At 42.2% G+C, this 27825-nt stretch overlaps 1 long non-coding RNA gene and 1 pseudogene across 2 annotated transcripts; both read left to right on the top strand.

The window, feature by feature from the left end:
- The first annotated feature begins 479 nt into the window (after positions 1 to 479).
- Positions 480 to 27392, top strand: LOC141583755 (uncharacterized). Of its 2 annotated transcripts, none has more exons than XR_012516635.1 (2): positions 480 to 577; positions 9292 to 27392. It is a non-coding gene; the product is annotated as an uncharacterized LOC141583755 (long non-coding RNA). The 2 variants fall into 2 exon arrangements; XR_012516636.1 differs by having other exon boundaries at positions 480 to 569.
- On the top strand, positions 568 to 27392 carry LOC141583754 (endogenous Bornavirus-like nucleoprotein 1; annotated as a pseudogene).
- Positions 27393 to 27825: the final 433 nt, after the last annotated feature.

Genomic DNA, 27825 nt, shown 5'->3' on the forward strand with positions numbered 1-27825 from the left:
TTGAAGCCATGCGCTCTCGAGGGGTTTCCCGCTCCAGGGATGCCCTGGTCCGCGGGCCAAAAAGCCTGCCGCGCCGATCCTCATCGCGATCAGCTCAGCTCCCGCGCCACGTGGCACTGGGTAGGTGTCCTGCGAGCGCCCAGGAGGAGGAGGCGGAGCCCGGCCTCAATTCCGCCCGGGGCCTCATGAGAATTGTAGTTTTCCTTGCAGGCGTAGAGGGCAGGAACTCTCCGGCTTTTGCCCGCTAAATAGCATCTCTTTCGTCATTCAAATTATACACGGAGCCTACGTAGCTTCAAGAGAAGATGGGAAGGGGAAGGGGCAAAGCCAGGAAGGCAAACCTAAAGATTATGGGATGGGCAGAGAAAGTCAGTACGCATGCGCACACCGCCGCGGCAGCTAGGCGGGGTCGGAAAGGCGGTGCCGAGAGCGTGTGTTGTGCCCGGAAGTGCTTTCCTTCCTCCGGGGTCAGCGCGGGCGCGGCCTCCTTACCTCATTTGTCCTTGCCCCTCCCCGTCCCTCTACGCGGGACGCTTCCCGGTTGGTGCTTCCTATTTGCAGCCGCTGCAGTGAGTTTGTGAGTGACTGACCCCGAGCCGCCCGCGGCCCGGGACCCCTGCCTACCCTCCATTTCCCCTGCCAGGCTGTGGAACTAGTACATGCCCCCCTCGCCGGCCTCGGCGTCTCCCGTCCGCCCCTCACTCGTGGCGGGGCGCAACTCTTGGCCCCTAAACTGCGCGCCGACCCACGCGGCCGGGCTGCCGGTCTGGGGGTCCGCGTCTCCCTGGCCCCCCAGGATCTAAGGCTGTGGTTCAGGAGCTGCTGGGCGTCCAGGGCCTGGGTTCGGGTGGCGTATCTGCCCTTTTTACATCCCCGCAAGGCCTGTGTCGTAGGGAGGCCAGTCAGTGAAGCGCGGAGCTCCCGGCGGGCCGAGAGGGAGTCCAGTCTTTGAGGACCGACTAGTCCTGGGCCACCTGTCGCCTCTGCTGTCAGAAGCAGCAGCTGCAGCCCTGGACTCCAGTATTTCGGGAGCTGTGTCCCTTTCCTCATGCAAAACAAGGAGACTTGGACTGTGTTTACTAAGGCGCCCCTTATCCCTCCCATTCTGTGAGCGGACAGTTGCCTGCAACTTTTGGGAGGCGGCCGGTGCTGTGGAAAAGCTGTGGCTGGGAGTCAGGAGGCCTGGGTTCTAGTCGTGGCTCCAGCACTGACTCGCTGGCGACTCCGGAAAGCTCTAAGCGAGGCTGAATTTACGATTATTTCAGATGATACGGTTGAATTCGGGGCTCCGTTAGGGCCTTTTTAGCTCAGTGAATAAGATTCTCTGAGCCCGTTTCTCCAAGTGTGAAACGAGAGCGTTCAATTTGATGACTTTTCAGGGCTCCTCAAAAGCTCTTGACTTTGTGGGGGCTTTTTTCCCCTGTATTTAAAATTTTTTTTCCTAGAACTGTTAGAGAAATGACTTTGTGTTTTGAATGCTTAGGCAATCACATCCAAAGACTTTTAAATGGATTGTGTGTCTATTTAGGAAAGCATTATGCTTTGGAGACAGTTTAGCTTTGCTGTTTTCAATAGCATCTGAGAATGGGAAATAGACTCAGGAAGGATTGCAACTGAGGATGATATTAATATGATAGTTACCGGGTAAGAGACTGGCCAAAGGAGAAGGGCTAAGGGAAAGATGAAGGAAGTCTTTCCAGATAGGATTAGTTCTCCTAAAAATCATGTTTATATCCCAAGAACAGCTGGGGCTTATGTGACTGAGTTTAGTTTAATTTTTTCCCACCGAAATACTCTGCTCTGTCTTTTGTGACCTTTGTTTTACACATTTGGGTTTTCTACCCCGGTCAGATTTGATTCAGAGTGGCCGTCACATTTGCAAAATGGGCAGACATTTCAACCCCTTAGTCAATTGTGTTTCACCTGTCACTGTCAGGGCAGCTCACCAAGAGTAAGAAAGAAATTTTACGTCAAAAGTAAAGTGTGTATTCCTCACATTCCAATGAAATTTGGACTGAAAATGAGGCTGTGGATTTAAATTAGCCTGAGATGGATGCCTGTGTCATCAAGAAGGAACATCTAGGGAAGCTAAAGGTGCTTTGGAAGTAAATAAGAGCAAAGGGTCAGAATGACAAGTAGGTGGACTGAGAGAGCAGGATTAAAGATTGTATTAAGTGGGGCCCGCGCATTGTCTCACGCCTGTAATCCAGCACTTTGTGAGGGCAAGGCGTGTGGATCACCTGAGATCAGGAGTTCGAGGCCAGCCTGATGAACATGGAGAAACCCCGTCTCTACTAAAAATACAAAATTAGCTGGGCGTAGTGGTGCATGTCCGTAATCCCAGCTGCCTGGGAGGCTGAGGCTTGAACGCAGAAGAATGGCTTGAACCCAGGAAGCAGAGGTTGCGGTGAGCCGAGATCACACCATTGCACTCCAGCCTGGGCAACAAGAGCTAAAACTCTGTCTCAAAAAAACAAACAACAACAAAAAAAGGATGTATTATGTAAATTCTGAAAGCTTAAATAAACCTTAAATTATGTAGTTCAAAACAATTCAGTGAATGAATACTGCTCCCTCTTTTGCATGAGAATAACCTTTGCAGTTATTCTATAGATGCTTTATATTTGTTGGGCTATTTAAATGCTTAGATAAGTTTCATTTACATGATATTTTAGGATCTTATATAGAAAACATCTTTTCTGGTCATGGGATTGATGAAGTCTTTGAGTACTAACTTGGGAGATTCTTAGATTATAAATTGACAGATAGGCCAGGCGGGGTGGCTCAAGCCTGTAATCCCAGCACTTTGGGAGGCCGAGGCGGGTGGATCACGAGGTCGAGAGATCGAGACCATCCTGGTCAACATGGTGAAACCCCGTCTCTACTAAAAATACAAAAAATTACCTGGGCATGGTGGCACGTGCCTGTAATCCAAGCTACTCAGGAGGTTGAGGCAGGAGAATTGCTTGAACCCAGGAGGCGGAGGTTGCGGTGAGCCGAGATCGCGCCATTGCACTCCAGCCTGGGTAACAAGAGTGAAACTCCGTCTCAAAAAAAATAAATAAATAAAAATAAAAAAATAATAAATTGACCTAAGTGTGTTTTCCTTTCAACTAAAAAGTGTGATTCATGGTTTTTAAACTGCTGGGAGGTAAAATGGGTTTTTGTGAGGTAAACATAGGTGTTAGAACTAATGCAAATATTGCAGTGAAGGAAGGTGTTTTTTTTTTTATTTTAAATTACTTATTTGAAAATTTTATTTAAAAATTTTAGTGAACAGCTGGCTGAGAATCACAGAAATTTGATTCACTTCTATCTGTGTCCTTATCCAGCTGAAAAACCTTGGATAGGCCTCCTGTCTCTTTGTGCTTCAGTTTCCTGATGGGTAGATTGAGGAGTCTGTGTGAGATAATCTGATTTTGTTATCTAGTTAGTATCCTTGAGAGTCATGTACAGGGATCAGAAAACGAGAAAACCTTCTGAGTCAAGAATGTGTGTGCGTGTATGTAAAAAACATATATATTGTCCTCTGAGAATACACTTTTTTAAAGTAAATTCATTTGAATGTAATTAAAGCAGTAACATAAACCAAAACAGCCTCAGGCAGACCTTAACCCTGGCATACATAAGCTACCTAAGTAAGAGAGCATGTTACGCCAAGCACAATTTTCAAGTACAGATGGTACAAAATCCTCTTAAAGGCCATAGGGGCTAAATTGTTAAATTCATTTTTCTACATTTCAGGGAAAGAGATAAATCCTTAGACCCAAGGAAGTCAGTTTTTATTATGGTTCTGTGGTTTATTTTTGGCATACATTCACAGGTGTGCCTATGGCTCTATTCTTAATCCCTTTCCTTTGGGATGGCTCCAAGAGTAGTACAAATTTGTAACACTGTAATTTAGCTCTTTAATTTTTTTCTATGCTGCACTGGAATTGTGTTTTATCTTCAGTCCACACTGGATCCTCAGGATGGATCCAGTGAGGATTTTAAAAGAAGCATAATTCCTTTGACTTCTTTTAGAATTAATTTACCTATTAAATAAAAAGGAAAGGATTCGTCTTTTATTTGAATTCTTCTGAGGCTAACGTTTCAATATAAACTGCTAAATGCTGTTAGCATTATTCAGACAGCCACATTCAATTTGTATGACAGTAACAGCATAGGAAGGACAGTGCAACAAGGGCACAGGTACATGATACCTCTGAGAAGAAAAGCATTACAGGTTGGTTGGTTTATTCTGCAAAACAAACAACTGCAGTAGGAATGGAGTATGTTTTTGGCTCTTGTCCATTTGTTTCTTGGAATTAAGCTGGTTCTATTGCCAGAACTACCATCACCATACCCTGACATTTTGGGCAGAAATTTGGGAGACTAAGAAAATGACTGTTTTAATTTTACGTGTATAGCTAGAAGTTGAAAAAAGAATACATTGGCATCGCTAATGCTCTCTGGGCTGTTCCTGATTTTGGACACACACTTATTTTCCAGAGCTCTCATTTTAATCAGTAGTCCATCTGTGCCTAACGGAAACATTTCCTATGTAGAGCTTTGGTTGACATGAGAATTTCTAAGACTTTGGAGTAGTTAAAAGACAACAGAGAAATTCATCCCATCATAATTTCTGTATTTTAAGCACATACTAGATTTGTCAGGCCTGAAGAACAAATGCCTAGTGTTATAATTCATCTGTGAATTCAACGAATACTTAGAGATGGCCCCCAAAATATGTTATTCCGCTTGGCTTTGGTGATTCATTGTTTAGCAGAGTGCGTATAGTTCCTGCCTTCTTGGGATTTGTGATTTGTACTTCTGGGATAGTTACATTGAATAAGTAATTAGAAATGTGATGAGTGTTTTGAAAGGTAAAGTGCTATGGAAGCCTATAAAAGGGGCACTTAATTTAGTCTGGTGGGGAATGATTTTGAGTTTAAAAAATGAAGGCTGAGAAGAATTTAATATGCTCACAGTACAAAGTAAAGTGTTTCACTTTATGTATTTATTCCCAAAGTTGAGGCTTTCTCTCAGTTTTAGTTAGGTCTTTATTAAGTTTGTATTTTGTACACATTTTTGTAACTAGCACAGACGTAAACAGCTTTATCAGTTTGTGTTTTTTTTAATTTTGGAATTGAGGTCTTGCTCTATCACCCTGGCTGGAGTGCAGTGGTGATCATAGCTCACTGTCACTTTGAACACTTGGGCCCAAGCTATTCTCCCTCAGCTTCCCAAGGTGTGAGGTGCACGAGAGTACTCCATCCACCTCTGACATTGGCCCTGTGCTCTCATTCAGCCAATTCTGTTAGTACTGCCTCTTACCAAAATATATGTTTACCCACGAGTTAGATAACAAGCATGGGGAATGCCTGGTGCACAGAATGTATGGAATTAGTATTAGGATTTCAGTAATGCCATAGTCAGAAAGCCAGAAAAATATGAAGAGCTGTACATATAGGGTAGATTAGGAGAGAATTTTGAGAGCTACATTATCAAGGATTAAAATTTTGCTGTTAGCTTTGTCTGTATGACATGTGGTCATCTAGTCTTAATGCTTATTCCTTCAAAAATGCATTCTTTTCATTTTCCTCCCTTTATACCAAATGCTGATTCTCTTGCACTAGTTTCTGAAATGGTCTTCTGTTATATCTGCCCTATATGCTGTTTTTAATACTGATTTTGAAATGCTGTTTTACTCATCGTACCTTATTGCTCCAGAATTTTTAAGAGCATTCTGCTTCCCCAGGAAACAGTGACATTGAATGTAGATCATGCTTGGAGCCCCTGGGATTGGCAAATGTTTTTATAAGAAGCCAGATAGAAAATATTTTGGGTTTCCAAGCCATGGGATATCTTAACTACTCAACTTGGCCCTTGTGGGAAAGCAGCCTTAGATCAATACCTATAGAAATGAGGGTGACTATTGTCAATAAAACCCTACTTACAAAAACAGGTGGCTGGCTCAGCCTGTAGTTTGCTAACCCTGAGACCTTGGGAGCAAAAAGAAGAGATAAAATAGTAGTTAGAACACAGAGCAGAATCAAATAAAGTTTTTTCCATATAGGTGAGATCTGATAATGTGTTTAGGCAGAAAGGAAGAAACTTGTGAAGAAGGTGAGACTAAACTTGTTTGATATTTTTGGTTGGGGACCAGGTTAGAGATAGGATCAGATGTTATGTGTTAATGATTTATTCCTAAAAAGGAAGAGAGACACCATTAATTGCTAAATCATCAAATACTTAGAGAGGTAGAGGAGAAAGAATGAATTCAGATGGATTGAGGCAGTTGAGAGTACCTGTGAGATGTGTTTGATTTCCTTGGGAAAATGAAAGCAGAAGTAGGAGAGGGCAGAGGATAACTGGAAGCTTAGAATGTGGAAAGGATGTTTAAGTGCTGTGGGGAGTCCTTTCAGGCAGTGGTTACCAGTATTTTGAAGATGACAATTTGTTTAACTTCGAAACAATTTGTGGACCACCCCATGATTGTAGTTATGATTTTAGTATGCACCAATGGATAATATGCATATTAGAAAAAGCTACTACTCAGTTCTCTCTTAGATAACTTTGTATTTTATTAACCACAACATTGACAGCACATTTGAAAAATGTTAGTACATGTATGTGAGAGATAGTCTTTATGTAATACATTGCCCTGGGTACCCACTGAGATAACTAATTTTGCAGCTTCCCAGGAGGCTGAAAGCTCATAAGTTAGAAATCATTGCACTCTAATGAATCCACAATAAGCGAATAAATGATTGCTTAGAAGTAGTATTCTGTCAAAATTAAAATGAACTTGTAATGAACTCACTTTGAAGGATTCTGTAACTTTTTATCCAGTAGTACTTGGCAGCTTTGAGCAAGATGACAGAAACAAAGTGATCTAGGGTTAGGCATAACATTATATAGAGGGCCAGAATAAACATTTAGCTTATTCTGTCTCCAAATTACCTTGTCCTGAGATCACACCCAGTTTCATTAATTACTTCTGTATTTATGGTGATCAAATTGGTATCTCCTTTTCTTAACCATTTTGTTGATTTCATGTTCCCCATTTACACCTTACTGAATATTTCCATTTAGGTATCTTACTGTTTCACATTTAACATACTGAAAAGAAAGCTTATTATCTTCCTTTGAAACGAACTCTGCTGATTTCTGCTTGGAGTAGAGAATCTGTAGGGATGCTAAAGTTGATGGGAGAATGTGGATAGTTTGGGAAAAACATGAATTGAGTGTCCGATTCATTGAAGAACTGTGTCATGACTGGTAAATGATAGTGAGGAGAAAGTAGACAGAACCTATTGTTTTCTCCTACCATTTGTTTTTTTATTTTAGCCAAATAAAATCAAATTCTGCATTTTTGAAAATTAACTTGACTCTTACTCTTAAAAATATTCAAATATATGTTCTCTATTTTATTTCCTTAATCCAATAATGTTACAATCATATTTATTTCCTATTCATAAGCAATATATTCAGTACTAATGCCCATTTAAGTATGCTCTTATTCTCTAATAATTATTATTCCTTTCATAAATAGAACTGGGCATAGGAACCAATCAGAATACAATTGCTTTAGCAACCAAGACCATTGTTCACCAAGGAAGACGCCATGGATTCCTCTGAGCCTCCATCTGCATTACCATTCACTGGGCACCAGTCTTTTGAGCCATGTGACAAATTTGGACAGTATCCATCTGATGCAGATGAACCACATCCAGGCATTGGGGAGGTGGAGGACATAGAACAGCTAAATCAATGTTTGATCCAACACTTCCATCTCATTACGACAAGTTTTATTTTTCTTTGCTTTTTATTTCATGGAATACATGAGAATCTCTTAATTCTTGGAGTTTTTTTTTGTTTGTTTGTTTGTTTGTTTGTTTTTGAGACGGAGTTTCGCTCTTGTTGCCCAGGCTGGAGTGCAGTGGCGCGATCTCGGCTCACCGCAACTTCCGCCTCCTGGGTTCAGGCAATTCTCCTGCCTCAGCCTCCTGAGTAGCTGGGATTACAGGCACACGCCACCATGCCCAGCTAATTTTTTGTATTTTTAGTAGAGACGGGGTTTCACCATGTTGACCAGGATGGTCTCGATCTCTTGACCTCGTGATCCACCCGCCTCGGCCTCCCAAAGTGCTGGGATTACAGGCTTGAGCCACCGCGCCCAGCAATTCTTGGAGTTTTCAAGGAGTCATACCTTGTGACTTTGGTTGGTGGAAAAGAACAAAACTAAAATGCTGTATGGCCAAAGCCACAAACGTAAGGATCCGCAATTTACATCCTTGGAGCTACCATCTGTACTGTACTGTTGTGATCTGCTGATTGGCATGGGCAGAGTAGTAGGGGTCAAGTGACAGAATCCGTGCCAACAGTCTCCAGGTTCAGAACGATTCAATACCCTAATGGTGGCTCTTCAGCAACTAGCACATGGTGATTGTACCAACTTGTTGCTCAGTTATAATGCAGGGCCAGTGATTGATTGGTTTAAGTCAAGACCATGGTTGAGATAATTTGTCTTTAGTCTAGTAACAGTAGAATTTGAGTCTCCAGGGAAGGAACTACTTGACCAAATTAAACTAGTAGCAGGTAGAGTGCAAATGACAACATATTATACCATCGAGATGTTCTTGGAGTTCTTGGAGCTGTTATACTGTCATCAGTTGTGACTGATACTGTTGTACTGAAGGAGAAAGAGAAACTTTTTGAGAAAGCTCTTTGAAAGCGTTTTGAATATGGGGGGTGCCCTGTGTCACCCTGTTATGGTTGAACTTTCTCCTTGGAAATTCCCAAACTTGGCAGCAGTCTTGAACTCTTGACTTCAAGTGATCTGCCCTCCTCGGCCTCCCAAAGTGCTGGGATTATAGGCATGAGCCATTGCACCCAGCCAGGCTTAGGATTTAAAAAATATATTCGTTTTGAAAATGGAAAAATATAACATTTTTGAGTTGAAGATACCTTATTAGTTCCTAGTTTGTGAATTTTATGGTATGTTAATGTAGAGCTCCTTCAGTATGTATAATTTGGAACATAGCCCCTTTAGTTTGTCAGCATTTGGTACATAGGGAATGCCTAACAAATTATAGGTAAATTTCACTAGAATTCTTCCTTTGTGTATAGAGTAGAACTCTACCTAGTATTATTTTAAGTGAAATAATGGCTTGATTAAGGTAAATTGCTTTTGAAATTGAAATGAAATTATGGCGTCAACAACTTAGGGCAGTAAGTCTTCTGTTTTATATCAAATCCCTTTTCTCCAAAAATATGTACATAAAAGTTTTGGGTATAATTCCACAGGATGAAGAACTCATCTAGAGGCAGTTGCTGAATTCCTGACATTTATTAGGCACTCAACCAAGACTTGATAACTAATTAAAATGTGAGTAGAGTGGGTTACCTATTTGAATTTTAGGTTTTCAAATGATACTTTATTTGATCTGGGTCTTCACATATGCAATTTTTTTTTTTTCCTGTGTGAGTTAATGTCCAACTTGCCTGGCTGATACGTACTCATACCTCAAATATCAGTTTAAAAGGTCACTTCTGAATGAGGTGTAATGGTCATAGGTTCTCAATTAGTGGTTTTTGTTGGGTCTGTTAGAACTCTACAGTTAAGTAGCTTTGACTCTGGGTAACTTAATTATTGGTTAAAAAAAGATACATTTTAAAAATTAAAGTTATAAACCTAAAATGAGAGAATGGATAGACTTAAGGTAATAGGCAAATATTTTAATGTAAGTCTTCATAACTACATGATCATTGTGGCAAACGTGGGCTTATTATCTTCCACTATGGTTTTTTTCTGTTTTTTGTTTGTTGTTTTTCTTTTGCGAGGAGGTCTCTCACTCTGTTGCCAAGGCAGAGAGCAGTGGTGCGATCATGGCTCACTGCAGTTTTGACCTCCCAGGCTCAAGCAATCTTCCCAAATAGCTGGAAATATTGGCATGTGCCACCACACCCAGTTAATTTTTATATTTTTTGTAGAGATAAGATTTTGCTATTAGGCTATTGCTACAGCCACCACCGTGAAACCACAGGCTCATATGCTAAAATAGCCCTGGGAGATAAAAGTGAGTCCAGCCTCTTCCTCCATTTTGCAGATGGAGACATTAAGGCCCAGAGAAGGAAAGAAGGAAATGGAATTGCCAAAGGTTCTACAGTGAGTTCATGGGAGGGGCAAGACTAATGAGAAAACAAGCATCTCTTGGGCACTCACTGGGCACTGTGCTTTACATACATGATCATGTCCCATCCTCAACTCTGAGGCTCAGAGACACCAGGCGTGGCCCAGGATCACACAATTAGGAGATGGCAGAGCTGGAATTTGAAAGCCGATCTGATTTTCCACACAGATCGTTTGACCATTAACACTTTAGGGTTGCCTAAAACCCAGGCTCCGTCTCCCTACTCCTCTCAGTCTGCTTTATCCCTGTAGGCCTCCATTATGTTACATTGACTCCTAAAGAAAAAAAGATCCAAATGGACACAGTTCTAGAGGAGTTTGAAAGCACTTCTATGTCTTCCTGCACATCATCTCAGGAGATCCTGACACCAGACCCAGGTTGCAGCCTGGGCAGAAATAGCAGGAACTCTTGGGTTTCCTTTAAGACTTCACCACTGCATGCAAGAGCGGAGCGAAGTCAGCAGGTTAAGAAACTCCTGTGGTAGGAATGGGGACCCATGACCTGCCAATAAGGAAGAACAGACATATAGAACTTGGCCAGGGAAACTTCAATCCAGAAGAAAAAAGTGTATCTTCTCTCTTCATATGTTTTAAATAGAATAATGAGGTAATCCTGAATTTTATTTTATTTATTTATTTTTTATTTTGAGATGGACTCTAGCTCTGTCGCCTAGGCTGGAGTGCATTGTCGCAATCTCAGCTCACTGCAGCCTCTGCCTCCTGAGTTCAAGCAATTCTGCTGCCTCAGCCTTCCAGGTATCTGGGACTATAGATGCCCACCATGCCCGGCTAATTTTTGTGTTTTTAGTAGAGACGGGGTTTTGCCCTGTTGGCCAGGCTGAGATAATCCTGGATTTTAAAAATTCAGCTCTGAGGCCGGGCGTGGTGGCTCAAGCCTGTAATCCCAGCGCTTTGGGAGGCCGAGGCGGGTGGATCACAAGTTCAAGAGATCGAGACCATCCTGGTCAACATGGTGAAACCCCGTCTCTACTAAAAATACAAAAAAATTAGCTGGGCATGGTGGTACGTGCCTGTAATCCCAGCTACTCAGGAGGCTGAGGCAGGAGAATTGCCTGAACCCAGGAGGTGGCGGTTGCAGTAAGCCGAGATCGCACCATTGCACTCCAGCCTGGGTAGCAAGAGCGAAACTCCATCTCAAAAAAAAAAAAAAAAAATTCACCTCTGGTGTTTGTATTTTAATTTATTCTTAGAACTGTAGGAGGGTCTAGAGAAAATGCAAAATGTGAGTCTTATTTTATGATTTGCTATGGTAAGCCTCATTTAATCCCTTTCTTCAGTGAAAGGATTTGCGAAGGTACAACACAGTGTACCTATCTGTTGCTTTCATTGTATTTTTTTCCCAGATTTTTATTTAGTTTATAATGTTACAACAGTTAGGGAAAAGGAATGAAAATTATCCGTAATCCTAGCATCCTAACAAATGTACTGTTCAGTGTTCCTCTTACTTGCAGGCAAAATTTACATAGGTGATTTATGAGTGTAGTTAAAGCTTCATATTCATTCAGCTTTCTCACTTGACAGTTTGTCATTATAATGCCACAGGTCTTCATAATTATCATTTAAAAATAAATGTTTTTTTTGTTTTTTGTTTTTTTTTGGTTTTCTTTGTTTTTGAGACGGAGTTTCGCTCTTGTTACCCAGGCTGGAGTGCAATGGCGCGATCCCGGCTCACTGCAACCTCCGCCCCTGGGTTCAGGCGATTCTCCTGCCTCAGCCTCCTGAGTAGCTGGGTTTACAGGCACACGCCACCATGCCCAGCTAATATTTTGTATTTTTAGTAGAGATGGGGTTTCACCATGTTGACCAGGATGGTCTCGATCTCTTGACCTCGTGATCCACTCGTCTCGGCCTCCCAAAGTGCTGGGATTATAGGCGTGAGCCACCGCGCCCGGCAAAAATAAATGTTTTAATAATAATTGCAGTGGCTGCTTAATACTCTTTTAAGTGGGTATATCATTCCCTAGTATTATATATGTAGAAGGAATCCAGTTTTTCACTATCACAGATAATCCCAAAGTGCATGTCTTCATACATATCACATTCTCCTATTTTTGTCATTTCTTTAAAATCCTCAGATCTAGATGTGCTGGGTCAGAGGTCCTGAATGCTTGCATGGCTCTTGATATATATGGGCAGATTGCTTTGCAAAAGGCTTTTATACATTTACTTTGCCTCTGGTAATGGATGAGTAGGATAGTCTCATACCATGCTTTTGCCACAACCCAGGGAAATCTACCAAGAAATGAAAGATAACTTGATAAGCAACGTTTTTACTTCATTTTCACAAATGACTTGACAGACCTGTTGCAGACTATTCTCTCGTCTCTGTTGCTATCATAAATTAGGTGCCTATACCAAGAATTTGGGAAAGTGGCAAAGCAGTTATTATACCATTTTATAGCTAAGAAACTGATTCTCAACTCAGGATTTTGCCCAATAGGCTGCACAGTGAGTACGTGGAAGTAATATCATCAGCTGTTGTGAACCAAAGATGATGCACTGGTTTCTTACAACCTTCTGGAATGTCTTCTGGGTTTTGAAGCTGGGAAAGCATGTTCACATCAGGTATATTTGTAACTTATTTTCAACGGGCCTTATAGACCTTTTAGCCTCCAAATTGCTACTTAAAGCATCGGCTTACTTTGGAGGAGACTTAATATATTTTGTTTGCCAGAGAATCTGTGACTTTCAGAGCTGGAAGGAATGTCAGAGATAATCTCATTCTACTGGCTTATTTTGGAGATGGATAAACTGAGGCCCAAAGAAGAGAAAGGATTTTGCCAGGTTCATTCATGGAGGTGGCCGCAGAGTTAGGATCTACTTTCTGATTTAAAACGTTGCCTAGGCCGGGTGCTGTGGCTCACACTTGTAATCCCAGCAGTTTGGGAGTTCAAGGCAGGTGGATTGCTTGAGCTCAGGAGTTGAGACAAGCGTGGGCAAAATGGTGAAACCCTGTCTCTACAAAAAACACAGAAATTAGCAGGGTGTGATAGTATGTGCCTATAGTCTAGCTGTTTAGGGGGCTGTGCCAGGTGAATAACGAGCCTAGAAGGTTGACCCTGCTGTGAGCCATGTTTGCACCATTACACTTCAGCCTGGATGACAGAGACACTGTCTCAAAAATAGATAAATAACAACAACAAGAAAACTAGTTTAAAACTGTTGCCCCCGGGCGCAGTGGCTCAAGTCTGTAATCCTAGCACTTTGGGAGGCCGAGGTGGGTGGATCACGAGGTCGAGAGTTCGAGACCATCCTGGTCAACATGGTGAAACCCTGTCTCTACTAAAAATACAAAACATTAGCTGGGCATGGTGGCGCGTGCCTGTAATCCCAGCTACTCTCAGGAGGCTGAGGCAGGAGAATCGCCTGAACCCAGGAGGCGGAGGTTGTGGTGAGCTGAGATCGCACCATTGCACTCCAGCCTGGGTAACAAGAGCGAAACTCTGTCTCAAAAAAAAAGAAAAAAAAAAAAAACTGTTGCCTAGAGCATATAAGTGGACAACTTGTGTATTGTGAGATATTCAAAGATGAATATTTTTTCTTTTTTGGGGGGGCGGGGATGAGGTCTCACTCTGTCACTCAGGCTGGAGTGCAGTGATATGATCTTGACTCACTGCAACCTCACCTCCCAGGCTCAAGCGATCCTCCCATCTCAGACTCCTGAGTAGCTGGGACTATAGGCAAATGGCACCAAGTCCAGCTAGTTTTTTGTATTTTGGTAGAGGTGAGGTTTCACCATGTAGTTCAGGCTGGTCTCGAACTGCTTGCCCAGGCTCTGTTCTTAGCTCCTGAGCTCAAGCACTCCGCCTACCTCAGCTTCCCAGAGTGCTGGAATTACAGGCGTGAGCCACTGTGCCTAGCCCTTAAGTGAACAGTCCTTAAAAACAATGAGAACCATTTGAGAAACACTGGATACCTTCTGTTTCTTCTGGAGCTCCATGGTGAAATAGTCTGGGTAATACTATGTTAATATGAAACAGATTTTTTTATTAAAGGATTTCCCACAGTCTGATACACTAAATGATAATTTTTTATTAATTAATTATTGAGTTTTAGTGTTTTGGGAATATTTTGTTGGGGTTTATTTTTAAATTTGAGCATATGTGTTCTTTTTATTAGATTTTATTTCTAGCATGTGCGGTTTATTTATTTTATTTTTACCTGGTAATCAGTGTCACTGTATACTTGCAGAGGTATGTGTACACTTAACGATAAATTTCTTGGTGATTGTCCCACACCAGTACTTTAAGAGCTTCCTTGTTGTTCTTCATATATTTTTCCTGCAGCAGGGTATTCTGATTAATATGCATTTGAATCTCCAATTGGAATATAGTCTCTACCCTCAGTCTCCCGGAAAAATGAAGTGTGTTCATTATGACTGCTGAAAGAAGGGAGCCGGTGCACTGGGAGAACATACAAAGTTTGGTTGGAAACAGTGGTGCCTGTGATTTCAACACTCTGAGAAGCCAAGGTGGGCGCATCACTTGAGCTCAGGAGTCTGAGACCAACCTGGGCAACATGGTGAATCCTTGTGTCTACTAAAAATACAAAAATTAGCCAGGTGTGGTGGCACATGCCTGTAATTGCAGCTATTCCAGTGGCTGAACCATGCGGATCACTTGTACCTGGGATGCAGAGGTTGCAGTGAGCCAAGATCACACCACTGTACTCCAGTCTGGGTGGCAGAGCAAGACTGTCAAAAAAAAAAAAAAAAAAGCTATAAAGTGTGGTACGCAAGAAGAGGAAAAAGATCATTTCAGCTGTTTTTGGATATTGGAAGTGAGCTGAGACCCGAGAACTGAGAAGCTGCCTGTTACAGGTGAGTCTGGATGATGGACAGTGACCAATCAGTTATTCATGTGTGAATCTGGCCAAAATGAACATTTAGATACTGAACACAAAAGGTTGATTTTCATTAGCTGTATTTGTTGCCCATATATTGAAACAGATCTTAAAGTGAAGTCAGATGCCTGTTATCAGATATCATTTGGAGTAATGTGTGTATTTTCCTAATCTTTCCAACACCAACCTAACAATTCATCTCCAAAAGCATGCATACTAATTAATTTGTTTTTCATATAGTAATAAGATTAACAACCTCGCATTTACACGGGGTACTGAGTCATGCTCAAATAAAACAAGTTCTAATGAGAAAAATGGAACGCGGCAGCAAATCATGTCCCACCTGGCGATCCAGATTTTTGTGTGTTTGTCTGTCTTTGCTACACATATTTTTGTCAGGATCTCACTGTAAACAAGATGGTTTCTTTCATGTTGCTTAGGTAAATTTGTTTAATGAACCACAAAGTCACTGTAAATATTGCACAAATCTGAGTGCCCTGCAGTGTGGCTGGGAATCTTTTAAGCTGCTTCAAAAAATGAAACGTGTTCACCAAAAGAACCACATTGGGAGAAAACACTCAACATATCAAGGCTCTTAGATATGCAGCCTGGCTTAGTTCTATCCTGGACAGTAGATAAATTTGTGGTGGAATGGCATGTGACCTTGCACAGTTAGTCTACCTTGCCTAATCTGGGCCTCAGTTTCTTCCTCTCAACTGGACAGTCAGGTAGGTCTGTGAGTGTCCTACATGCTAATTATCAATCAGCTGTGGGTGGAGGGAGGCAAGTGAGACCTTTAAAAAATACACATCTGGGCCAGGTGCGGTGGCTCACACCTGTAAATCCCAGCACTTTGGGAGGCCAAGGTGGGCGGATCACAAGGTTGGGAGTTCCAGTTCAGCCTGGCCAACATAGTAAAACCCTACTAAAAATACAAAACTTAGCTGCGGCTGGGCACCGTGGCTCACAACTGTAATCTCAGCACTTTGGGAGGCCAAGGTGGGCAGATCACTTGAGGCCAGGAGCTTGAGACCAGCCTGGCAATATAGGGAAACCCTGTCTCTACTAAAAATACAAAAATTAGCCCGGCATGGTGGCACAGTGTAATTCCAGCTACTCGGGAGACTAAGGCACAAGAATTGCTTGAACTCGGGAGGCAGAGGTTGCAGTAAGCTGAGATCATATTACTGCATTCCTGCCTGGGAAGACAGTGAGACTCTGTCTCAAAAAGCCCAAACAAAACACATGGCCAACCTATCCTACTAAATTCCAGTCCAACTAGACCCCAAAACCCCAATCTCGGAGGGGTGAGGGTCCAAGAGTTTGTATTTTTAAAAACAAATTTCTCATGTGATTTGATGATCATCAAGGTTTGATATCCTCTGGACCATACAGATTACCACTAAGATCTTTTCCAGATTTCATGACCATTAAAACTGATGATTCTAAAAACTCATCTTGGAAAATACTGTTGTGTGTCTGGACGGAAGAAGAACACTGGTAAGGGAAGCAGGAACCTGGATTTGAGCTCTAGGACTCCCCTCAAGCTATCCAGGGGACACTGGAAAAGCCACTTCACTCTGGACCTTAGTTTCTTCATCCACAAAGTAAAGGCATTAGAGCAAGTAGTGTCAGGCCCCTTCCACTCACATTCTGCAGCCTAATTCTGATTCCTTTGGGATTCATTGTTTGCACATAAACCACCCTTAGGTGACTATCAAATACAGAGACTGGTCAGGGAGGCTGGTTGGGTTCATTTGCTGTAGCCTACCTATTCTTCCTGAGGCCCAGGGAGTCTCTTCTGCCTTCTACCCTTGGTGGGTCCCACCCTATCCAGCACTTTCAGAGGGGCTGAGGTGCTGGCCCAGAGCCAAACACTTCCTCATACCTCACTCCTTTCCTCCATTTAGGACTCAACTCATTCCAGCTTCTCCTGTTCCTTCAAGACGATCAATGAAAGATCCCCTGATACCTAATCCCCCACATTCCCAGCCCAGAGATCCCCTACACAGCAAATGCTCAAAAGTATCTGAGAAAGGAATGAATGATTGCATGAGTGAATGTCATATGAGCTTCCTTCCAGCTCTGACATTCAATGCCTCTGTCCCTCTCTGTCCTCAGAGGGTTCATCCTCAGTGAGGTGAAAGAGGACAATGTCTTGTCAGGTCTACTTATTGTATAGGGCCATGCAAAGAGTGGACCCCTTCCGCCAAACATTGAGCCTGTCAGTTTTACTACATATAAATGGGATTATACTGGATGTATTCTCTGTGTCATGCTGCTTTTTTTTTTCTTCGAGACACAGTTTCACTCTGTCCCCCAGGCTAGAGTCCAGTGGCACAAACTTGGCTCACTAGAACCTCCGCCTCCCAGGTTCAAGCGATTCTCATGCCTTGGCCTCTTGAGTCGCTGATGACAGGTGTATGCCACCACGCCCAGCTAATTTTTCTATTTTTAGTAGAGACAGGGTTTCACCATATTGGCCAGGCTGGTCTCAAACGCCTGTCTCAAGTGATCTGCCCACCTCAGCCTCCCAGAGTGCTGGGATTACAGGCATGAGCCACTGTGCCTGGTCTGTGTCTTGCTTCTTTTAACCAACATTATATTCTATATAATAGCAATTCTATATAATAGCTAGGATGGGAGTTGTCAGCATTCACTTTTAATTATTCTATATACATATTTAATTTAATACATATTTATGTATTTAAACTATATACATATGCTTTATGCATTTTCAGTATCTGCACTATACTTCACAATAAAAGAAGAATTGAAGGAGTCTAAGACAATTACCGTTTGTTTTCAGGAGAAACCTAGAATAAGTGTTCTCTTTTATCCACTTTTGGAAAAAGTGGCTGGGTGTGGTAGTTCACACCTGTAATCCCAATACTTTGTGAGGTTGAGGCAGGACAGTCACCGGAGTCCAGGAGTTTGAGAGCAGCCTGACCAATATGGTAAAACCCTGTCTCTACAAAAAAATACAAAAATTGGCTGGGCATGCTGGTGAATGCCTGTAGTCCCAGCTACTGTGGAGCACGAGGCAGGAGGATCACTTGACCAGGGTAGGTTGAGGCTGCAGTAAGTCAAGATTGCAACACTACACTCCAGCATAGGCCACAGAGTGAGACCATGTCTCAACAACAACAACAAAAAAGGTGACTCAGAACCTGCAAGATCTTTACAAAAGATAAGAACCTTGGGGAATTTTTTCACTCCTTGGCGGGTATTCAGTCAACAGCAGCATTGCCCTCACTGTATGAGTCACACGTCACATGGGGCTGTGTCTCTCCTACCAAGCAGCCTAACCTGTCTGAGCTTCCGTTTCTTCATATGGAAAATGATGATGTCACTGACGGCACGGTGCGGGGTGCAGAGGATGCCCACATAAATAAGGTATGAGGACCTGACTTGCCATACCCTGTGATTGGGTGTAAATTTGTGCATGTGGCCAGGTAACAATGGGGGAAATAGGAGTTGTAGGCTTCGTGTTGATAAACCTGAGAAAGAGTTGGGAGAAATCATTTTCCACTAGGAGACTCAGTTCAGCAGCACTTCAGTATTACCTGCCTGGGCTGCCTCACGCACTGCTCTGTGGGGAGTCAGGGTTTAATGAAGTAGGATAAACCACACGCACATTAGTTAGCCTCAGCACAGGCAGGATTAACTTTACACTCCATTTGCAAGAGCAAAGCTCCTCTCCTTGAGTTTGTTATAAAGGGATTTAGAATCACAGAATGATAGAGCTGGAAGAGAGCCCCTAAGACATTATCATAATCCTACCCCATCATTTTACAGAGGGTCAAACTGAAGTCCAGAGAGCAGAAGAGACCTGTCCAAGGTCACCAACTGAATTAGCACAGAGCTCAGGTTGGACCCGTCTCCAGATCCCCAGGCCTGCATCCTCTCCATTTTCTCCTGTATTGCTTAACCACTGCCTTGTAGCAAAGGCCGGGTAGCACGTTTCTCTTTCTGGCTTTGCTCTGTACCCCTTGATATACCCTCCATATTCAGGTTTTATGGGTGTATGAGCAAGATTTGCATACAGCCAACGGAGCCAGCCTCCCTCACATCAGTGTAGCTTTGCACTTGCTGTTTCCTTTGTCTTAATAAGTCTTCCCAGAAAGACTCTGCTCAGTGTTGCCTTCCCCAGGAATTCTCTGAGTCATGACCTCTCCCATCCCTCTAGACTTTGTGCTCCTCTAGAGTAGGGACATCATCTTCTTTGTCTTTATATCGGATTGTCTAGCAGAGGAATAGTATGTGGAAGACACAGAGTAAGCATTTGTTGAATGAATAAATGACCAGATGAAATAGTAATTAAATGCATGAATGAATGAAGTGAAAGGCAGGTAGGAGGCAATATGAGTCTCAAGCAAGCTTGAGCTCTTAACAATTTGCCAATTTAGCTCAATTCCTTCCTTATGGAGCTCTGGCCTGTTCTAGATGTTTTCTGTGACTACCATGGTCCATGATCTGCCTCCTTGGGATGGCCTGGACTCTGACCACATATTGCTGAGTTGAGTCTATCATAGCTCTGGGCTTTCATCTCATGCCCCAGATAGACTGGCAATGAGCCATTATTTCTGTCCTTGCCACCATCTTCAACCAGTCTTCCCAGGGCTGTCTGCACTGGGGACACACCTAGGAAATTTCCATGTGAGACTTGAAGCTGATTTCTTCAGGATAACACTGCCCCTCAGGTGAGGCGTCAACACAAATTCCCCTGGAGCAACTCAATTCTAGCAACTCTTGATTAAAGAAGACACCTTCAGATGTCCCTTGTTTATATACAGACTCCTGAGAGGGAAAGTTGGGAGTGGGTATAAATGTGTAAGTACCTATATACGTGTATATGACTGTGGAATAGGCATCGAAGTAGAAGCCAGGAGACTTGAGTTTCAGCCCCAATTTTGCATGGCAAAATGGTTAAGCGTATGGACTCTGGAATTGTACTGCTGGATTTGAATCCCAGCTCTACCACTTACTAGCTGTTCAGCCTTGGGGAGGTTACCTAACCATGGTATGCTTCATTTCCCCACCTGTAGAATGGAGACAGTGATACTCCCTGTGTCATAGAGCTAGTGTGAAGAATACATGAGGTAGGCTAGGCTCTGAGACTCACACCTGTGATCCCAGTGCTTTGAGATGCCAAGATGAGAGGATTGCTTGAACCCAGGAGTTTGAGGCTGCAGTGAGCTATGATCATGACATTGCACTCCAGTGTGGATAACAGAGTGAGACCCCGTCTCTGGAAAAAAAAAGAATATGTGAGGTAATGTATGTAATATGTTTAGAATAGTGCCAGACACATAGTGTTAACTAAATGATAGGAATTATTATTTTCTCAGACCCTTAGTTCATGTTATTCCTCCTGCCTGGAATGTTCTACCCTCTGGCTTTCTACATGCCCAGCATCTTCTCCTTGAAGGTTCCATTTAATGTCATCTCCTCAGGGAGATCTTCCTTGCCCTTATCTAGAATATATTCTCCCCCTCACCCCTGCATCTCTGAATACATGGAAGATGGACCAGGGTGTCTCTAAATCTCTCTGATTCTTACCTTGTGTATTTTCCACAACGTTATCACTTCTCAGGCACGCTGTTCCTCCCATAAGCCTAGTCTATTCATTTATGTGCTTAACACAGAGTAACAAACTTGTAAACTGCAGGCATATTTGATTTGGAACAGGCTGAGGAATCTGGCACCATCGAGGGGGCCACTGATTGTATTTCCAGTTTGCATATGGTCCTTCTTGTTACATCTTTGCTCCTGTGCCAGGAGTATCATTGCCAAAAGTGGCCAGAGACTTAAAAGTTTACTTTTTCCTTTTGTCAGAATCAGTAAACTGGATTGTTAAAGTTTTGCCTTCCCTCTTTGAAACTCCCAAAAGAAAAGAAATCACAAGAACAAATCTTGGCATACAAAGAAAATGAAACAAAGAATGTAATCATAACAATACTAGTGAATGGTTTTTAGACTGACATCTGTACATTAAGAATATGTAAAAATGCCAATTTCATGCTCTGACAACTTATCTGCTGATATCAGGGGTGGGATAATGCCTTGGGAATGCCAAATGTCAAAGCATTACATAATGTCAGCTATTCATGTGCTGCTTTGATGAGATATCACTGGGAATGGGAATTCCTTAAGGGAGAGTCACCTTAACAAGTGGGAGGGGAGAGGGAAAGCATGAAAAAAGCAAGGAAAGAAGGGATAAAAGAAGAGAGAAGATTTCAAATCATAATGAAAATTCTTTACATAATGTGTAAAGAAAAGTTAATGCATATATTTTTAAACAATATAGACAATCCCAAATCTAAGTCAACCATATGTAGGGGTTACTTATCTCCATTTTGATTTTCCATAATGACCACATGATCATCATGTTAGGAAGAGACGCAGAGCAGCACATTGTTACATAGTGTCTCCACCATACAGAACAAATAGAGGTAAATTAACTTAAGAGCTAAGACAGTAGTACAACAATTAAGAGCTGGGCGTGCTGGTTGATGCCTGTAATCCCAGCACTTTGGGAGGGACGGTGGTGCACACTTGTAGTTACACTCTCTCAGGAGGCTGAGGTAGGAAGATCACTTCGGCCCAGGAGTTTGAATTTAAAGTGAGCAATGATTGTGCCACTACACTTCAGCCTGGGCAACAGAGCTAGAGCTAAAAAAAAAAAAAAAAAAAAAAAAAAAAACCAAGAAAACAAACACACATGCTCACACACACAAAAACCCAAACAAAACAATTAGGAAATGATGAATTTTGAATATTACCATATGAAAAAAATATTTAATTGTAAGTTAATATAATTTAATTTTTAAGAATGGGGTTAACAACCAGCTTGCAAAATTTCTTAAAAGTCTGACAATCAGCTGTCATGAGCCAGCTGAGGCACAATGCTGGCCCTAACACACCACGAGTGTGTTACCCCTCACCTGGTCTCAGGCAATAGTATCCTAATTGGCCAGTAACATCTAGTCTGACCTTTCCCACACTACCCACTAGAAGTGGTATATAAAACATGTAGTTGATCATGTTACTCTTCTTTTTTTTTTTTTTTTTTTTTTTTTTTTTTTTTTTTTTTGAGATGGAGTTTCGCTCTTGTTACCCAGGCTGGAGTGCAATGGCGTGATCTCGGCTCACTGCAACCTCCGCCTCCTGAGTTCAGGCAATTCTCCTGCCTCGGCCTCCTGAGTAGCTGGGATTACAGGCACGTGCCCAGCTAATTTTTTGTATTTTTAGTAGAGACGGGGTTTCACCATGTTGACCAGGATGGTCTCGATCTCTTGACCTCGTGATCCACCCGCCTCGGCCTCGCAAAGTGCTGGGATTACAGGCTTCAGCCACCATGCCCGGCCTGATCATGTACTCTTCTTAAAACCTTCCATGGATCTTGATTGGCCTGAGGATAAAATCCAATTCCTTACCTACACACCTGGACTTTTTGACCAGACCCAAACCTTCCTCTATAGCTTCCCAGTCTATTCTTTCGTGGTGTTTTCCTCTCCCTCCTTTCCCAGCATGCTGAGCTCCAGTCAGGCCAGCTCACTTGCAGTTACACACAAGGCTGGGTCATGCCTCTATGCCTCTGCTCTGGCAGAGCTCTGGCAGGTGTGCTTCAGCCTCATCCTGGTTTCCCCACACAGAACATCCACTCCTATGTCAAGATTCAGAGTCACTTATGCAAACTTTTCTCATTCTCTGCATTACTTATAAATCCCCAGTCTTTTTTTTTTTTTTTTTTTTTTTGAGACAGGGTCTCACCCTGTCACCCATACTGGAGTGCAGTGTCATGATCTTGGCTTACTGCAACCTTCACCTCCCTGGTGCAAGTGATCCTCCCACCTCAGCCTTCCACATAGTTGGGACTACAGGCATCTGCCATCACACCTGGCTAATGTTTGTATTTTTGGTAGAGATCAGATTTTCCATGTTGGCCAGGCTGGTCTCAAACTCCTGAGCTCAAGTGATCTGCCTGTCTCAGCCTCCCAAAGTGCTGGGATTACAGGCAGGGACCACTGTTCCTGGCCTGAACCTCCACTCTTATGTTGTCATGAACTCCGTCACACTTTTGAGTATTACCTGGGAGTAACACCACGCCAGGGTGACACACCGGGTGTGGTGGTGTGTGCCTGTAGTCCCAGCTATTTAGCAGGCAGAGCTGGGAGGATTGCTTGAGCCAGGGAAGTGGAGGTTATAGTGAGCTGAGATCGCACTACTGCACTCTAGCCTGTGTGACGAAACCAGACCTTGTCTCAAAAATAAATAAAAAGGACAAATGTTTTGTAATTCCACTTATATGAGATACCTAGAATAGTCATTCTTAGAGATGGAAAGTAGAATGGTGGTGGTCAAGGGCTGGGGAGAGAGGGGAATGGGAAGTTATTGCTTAATGGGTACAGAGTTTCAATTTGGGAACAAGAAAAAGTTCAGATGGATGGTAGTGATGGTTGCACAACAGTGTGAAAGTATTTAATGTCACTCAACTATATGCTTAAAAATAATTAATTTGGTGATTTTTTTTTGAGACAGAGTTTTGCTCTTGTTACCTAGGCTGGAGTGCAGTGGTTTGATCTTGGCTCACTGCAACCTCTGCCTCCTAGTTTAAATGATTCTCCAGCCTCAGCCTTCCCAAGTAGCTGGGATTATAGGCATGTGCCACCACGCCTGGCTAATTTTGTATTTTTAGTAGAGATGGGGTTTCTCCATGTTTGTCAAGCTGGTCTCAAACTCCTGACCTCAGGTGATCCACATGCCTTGGTCTCCCAAAGTGCTAGGATTACAAATGTGAGCCACGGCGCCCAGCTAACCTGGTGAATTTTTATGTTATGTATATTTTACCACTTTTTTTTCCCTTTGAGATGGAGTTTCACTCTTGTTGCCCTGGCTGGAATGTAATGATGCAATCTCAGCTCACTGCAACCTTCCACCTCCAGGGTTCAACTAATTCACCTGCCTCAGCATCCTGAGTAGCTGGGATTATAGGTGCCCACCATCACACCTGGATAGTTTTTTTTGTATTTTTAGTAGAGATGGGGTTTTACCATGTTATGCAGGCTGGTCTTGAACTCCTGACTGCAGGTGACCCCCCTCCCCGACCCTGCCTTGGTCTCCGAAAGTGCTGGGATTATAGACATGAGCCACCACACCCGGCCTGAGTCTTTTTTTTTTTTTTTTTTTTTTTTTGAGACAAAGTTTCGCTCTTGTTACCTGGGCTGGAGTGCAATGGTGCGATCTTGGCTCACCGTAACCTCTGCCTCCTGGGTTCAAGCAATTCTCCTGCCTCAGCCTCCCGAGTAGCTGGGACTACAGGCACGCGCCACCATGCCCAGCTAATTTTTGTATTTTTAGTAGAGACGGAGTTTCACCATGTTGACCAGAATGGTCTCGATCTCTTGATCTCGTGATCCACCCACCTCGGCCTCCCAAAGTGCTGGGATTACAGGCGTGAGCCACCGTGCCCGGCTTCGGCCTTAGTTTTTAATTCAGTATGACTGATGGCCTCAGGAGTAGAAGCATAAAACACACAGGGAGAAGATTTATCCATATGTAGACAGAAGCAGAGGTTAGAGTGATGTGTTGACAAGCCAATGATTGCCAAGGATCTGCAGAAGCCAGGAAGAGGCAGGGAAGGGTTTTTCTTTAAGGTCATGAGAGAAAGCATGGACCTGCCAGCATCTTGATATTGGACTTCTAGTCACAACTGTGAGAAAAAAAAATTCCTGCTGTTGTAAGTCACCCATTTTTTCATAATTTGTTGTAGCAACCCTAGGAAATTAATATGGTACGTAAATGCTGCCAGCATGTGAGTTTCCTTGGGCCAAATGAGGTAGGTTCTATCAGGCCTTGGGGTAGAGGCAGTTATGAATCAAAAGTTGGACTGGGCTCAAATATTTGGTAGCATTAAGCCCCAAAGTTGAAGCAGCCAGCATGTCCTTATTAGAGTCTAATCTGGGATACTGACAATGGATGATAAGCAGAATCAGAAGCAAAGATGGAGGAAATATTTGTCTTCCCATTTGAAGAAGTTATAGTTCTAAATCTTTAATTTAGCAATTCTGATTGGGATATGAAGTTTTATGGTTGATGCAAGTTGCATCTCTCAGGTACCTGGCATTGCTGACATGAAGAGCAGCAAGTTCTCTTCCTTTTTCTCACCAAACGACTCCTACCCCATACCCAGTCACAGATTTCTATATGCTTAGAAGCCAGAAAAGACTGTAAGGTAATTATTAAAACCTCAGTCACTTTGGAGTCTTGCTGGACTGCTGCAGGCTGACTTCAGTCCAGAGAGATGTGCCCATTTACTCAGTGTTAAGTCTTTGAATTAGAGTCTGTGCAGAAAAGAGATGTTCATTCTAAATGAGTAATTGAGGAAAGTTTCACAAAGGGATGGTTTACAGAGAGATGGGCAAGGCTCAGCGAAAACAACAAGGTATTGTACCCTAGGGCTAGCCATTGCAGGGAGCATTCACCAACTCTAGACCTAAAAGGGCAAAGAAGGGAGGGAGTGGCTATATGAAGAAGGCCACCTGACAGGAGCTGTGGTCATTTGTAGGAAAACACAACCAACTCATGGAGACACAGCAGAGAGGGAGCCAGCACACAAATGGCCTGACTTCATCCCCCTCCTGTCCTCCTAAATCTAGCACATGCTGCCTATTGTCCACCCCAACCAAATACCAAAAGACAAGGAAGCTCATCATACTCAATGGTGATAGACTGAACGCTTTCCCCATAAGAGTAGAAACAATGTAAGGATGCCTGCTTTCATCACTGCTATGCAACATTTTACTGGGAGTCCCAGCCAGAGCAGTTTGGGAAGAAAAAGTGAAACACTGTCATTATTTGGAATCACAATAGTCATCCAAATTGGAAAGGAAGAAATATTTACAGTTGCAGAAGACAGGATTCTACATATAGAATATCCCAAGGAATACACAAAAAATCGATTAAATCTAGTAAATTGATTTAGGAAAGTTGTACGGTATAAGATGAACACACAAAAACCAGTTGTGTTTCTGTATATCACCAAGAAACAATCCTAAAAAAAAAATTCCATTTATAATGGCATCCAGAAGAATCAAATACAATTCTTAAGAATACATTTAACCAAAGAGGTGAAGGATACACTGAAAAGTATAAAGCTGCTGAGTAAAATTTAAAAAGACCTAATTTGATATAATGAAATTCCATGGTTATGTATCAGAAAAAATATTGTTAAGATTGCAGTACTTCCAAAATGAGCTACAGATTCAATGCAATCCCTGTAAAAATTTTAATGGCCATTTTTGCATAAATGAAAAGGTTGATCCTCAAATTCACACAGAATTGCATGAGGCCCTAAACAGCCAAAACAATATTGAAAAGAGAAATAAAGTACTACAAAGCTACAATAATCAAAACAGTGTGGTAAAGTCATAAAGATAGACATATAGTCCAACAGAATAGAGTTTACAGTCCAAAAATAAACCCAAACACCTATGGTCAATTGATTTTCAACAAAGGTGCCAAGAACATTCAATGGAGGAAAAACAGTCTCTTCAGAAAATAGTGCTGAAAGTGGAAAACTGTATGCAAAAGAATGAAGTTGGAGTCTACCTCACTCCATATACAAACATTAACTTAAACAGATCAACTACCTAAATTTAAGAGCTGAAAGTATAAAACTATTAGAAGAAAGCAGGGGTAAATCTTTAGGAGCTTGGATTTAGCAATGGATTATTAAAACTAACACTAAAGCATAAGCAACAAAAGAAAAAATAGATCGATTAGATTTCACAAACATTAAAACCTTTGCAAATCTAATGATATTATCAACAAAGTGAAAAGGCAACTTACAGAATGGGAGAACATACTTATAAAACATGTCTTGGACTAGCTGAGAGTCTGTCTGCCCAATGACTCTTACAGTACCCCCTGCCCCCCCAAAAAAGAAAAAAACATACCTCATAAGGGTTTAGTATTCAGAATATATTAAAAATGCTCAGCCTGGCGCAGTGGCTTGCTCCTGTAATCCTAGTACTTTGAGAAGCTGAGGCAGGCCCATCGCTTGAGTCCAGGAGTTGGAGACTAGCCTGGGCAATGTGGCGCAACCCCATCTTTACAAATACAAAAATTAGCTGGACGTGGTGGTTCACACCTGAAATCCCAGCTACTCAGAAGGCTGAAGTAGGAGGACTGATTGAGCCCCAGAAGCAGAGGTTGCAGGGAGCCGATATCACATTACTGCACTCCAGCCTGGGGGACAGAGCAAGACCCTGTCTCAAAAAAAAAAAAAAAAAAAAAGAAAAGAAAAAAGAAAAAGAAAAAAAGAAAAAGAAAGAAAAAAAGAAAAGAATACTTATACTTTCAACTTGGCAACAAAAATACAATTCAATTTAAAAATTGATAGTGGATTTGAATAGATAGTTCTCCATAGCAGATGTACAAATAGCCTACATTCACATAAAAATTTTATTGGTCATTAAAGAAATTTAAGTCAAAATCACAATGAAATACCATTTCATACCCAGTAGGATTACTGTAACTTAAAATATTGAAAATAAGTATTGGTAAGTATGTGAAGAAATAGGAATTCTGGTCCATTACAGTTTGGAATGTAAAATCATGCAGCCACTGTGGAAAACAGCTTGGTGGTTCCTCAAAAAGTAAAACATCAGATTTCCATAATGACCCAATAATTCTAGGTATATCAACAGAAATGAAAATGTGTTTACATAGAAACTTGTCTATGAATGTTTGTAGTAGCGTTACTCATAACAATCCAAAGG

Source organism: Saimiri boliviensis, chromosome 2, assembly GCF_048565385.1.
Source record: "Saimiri boliviensis isolate mSaiBol1 chromosome 2, mSaiBol1.pri, whole genome shotgun sequence".
Taxonomy (NCBI): domain Eukaryota; kingdom Metazoa; phylum Chordata; class Mammalia; order Primates; family Cebidae; genus Saimiri; species Saimiri boliviensis.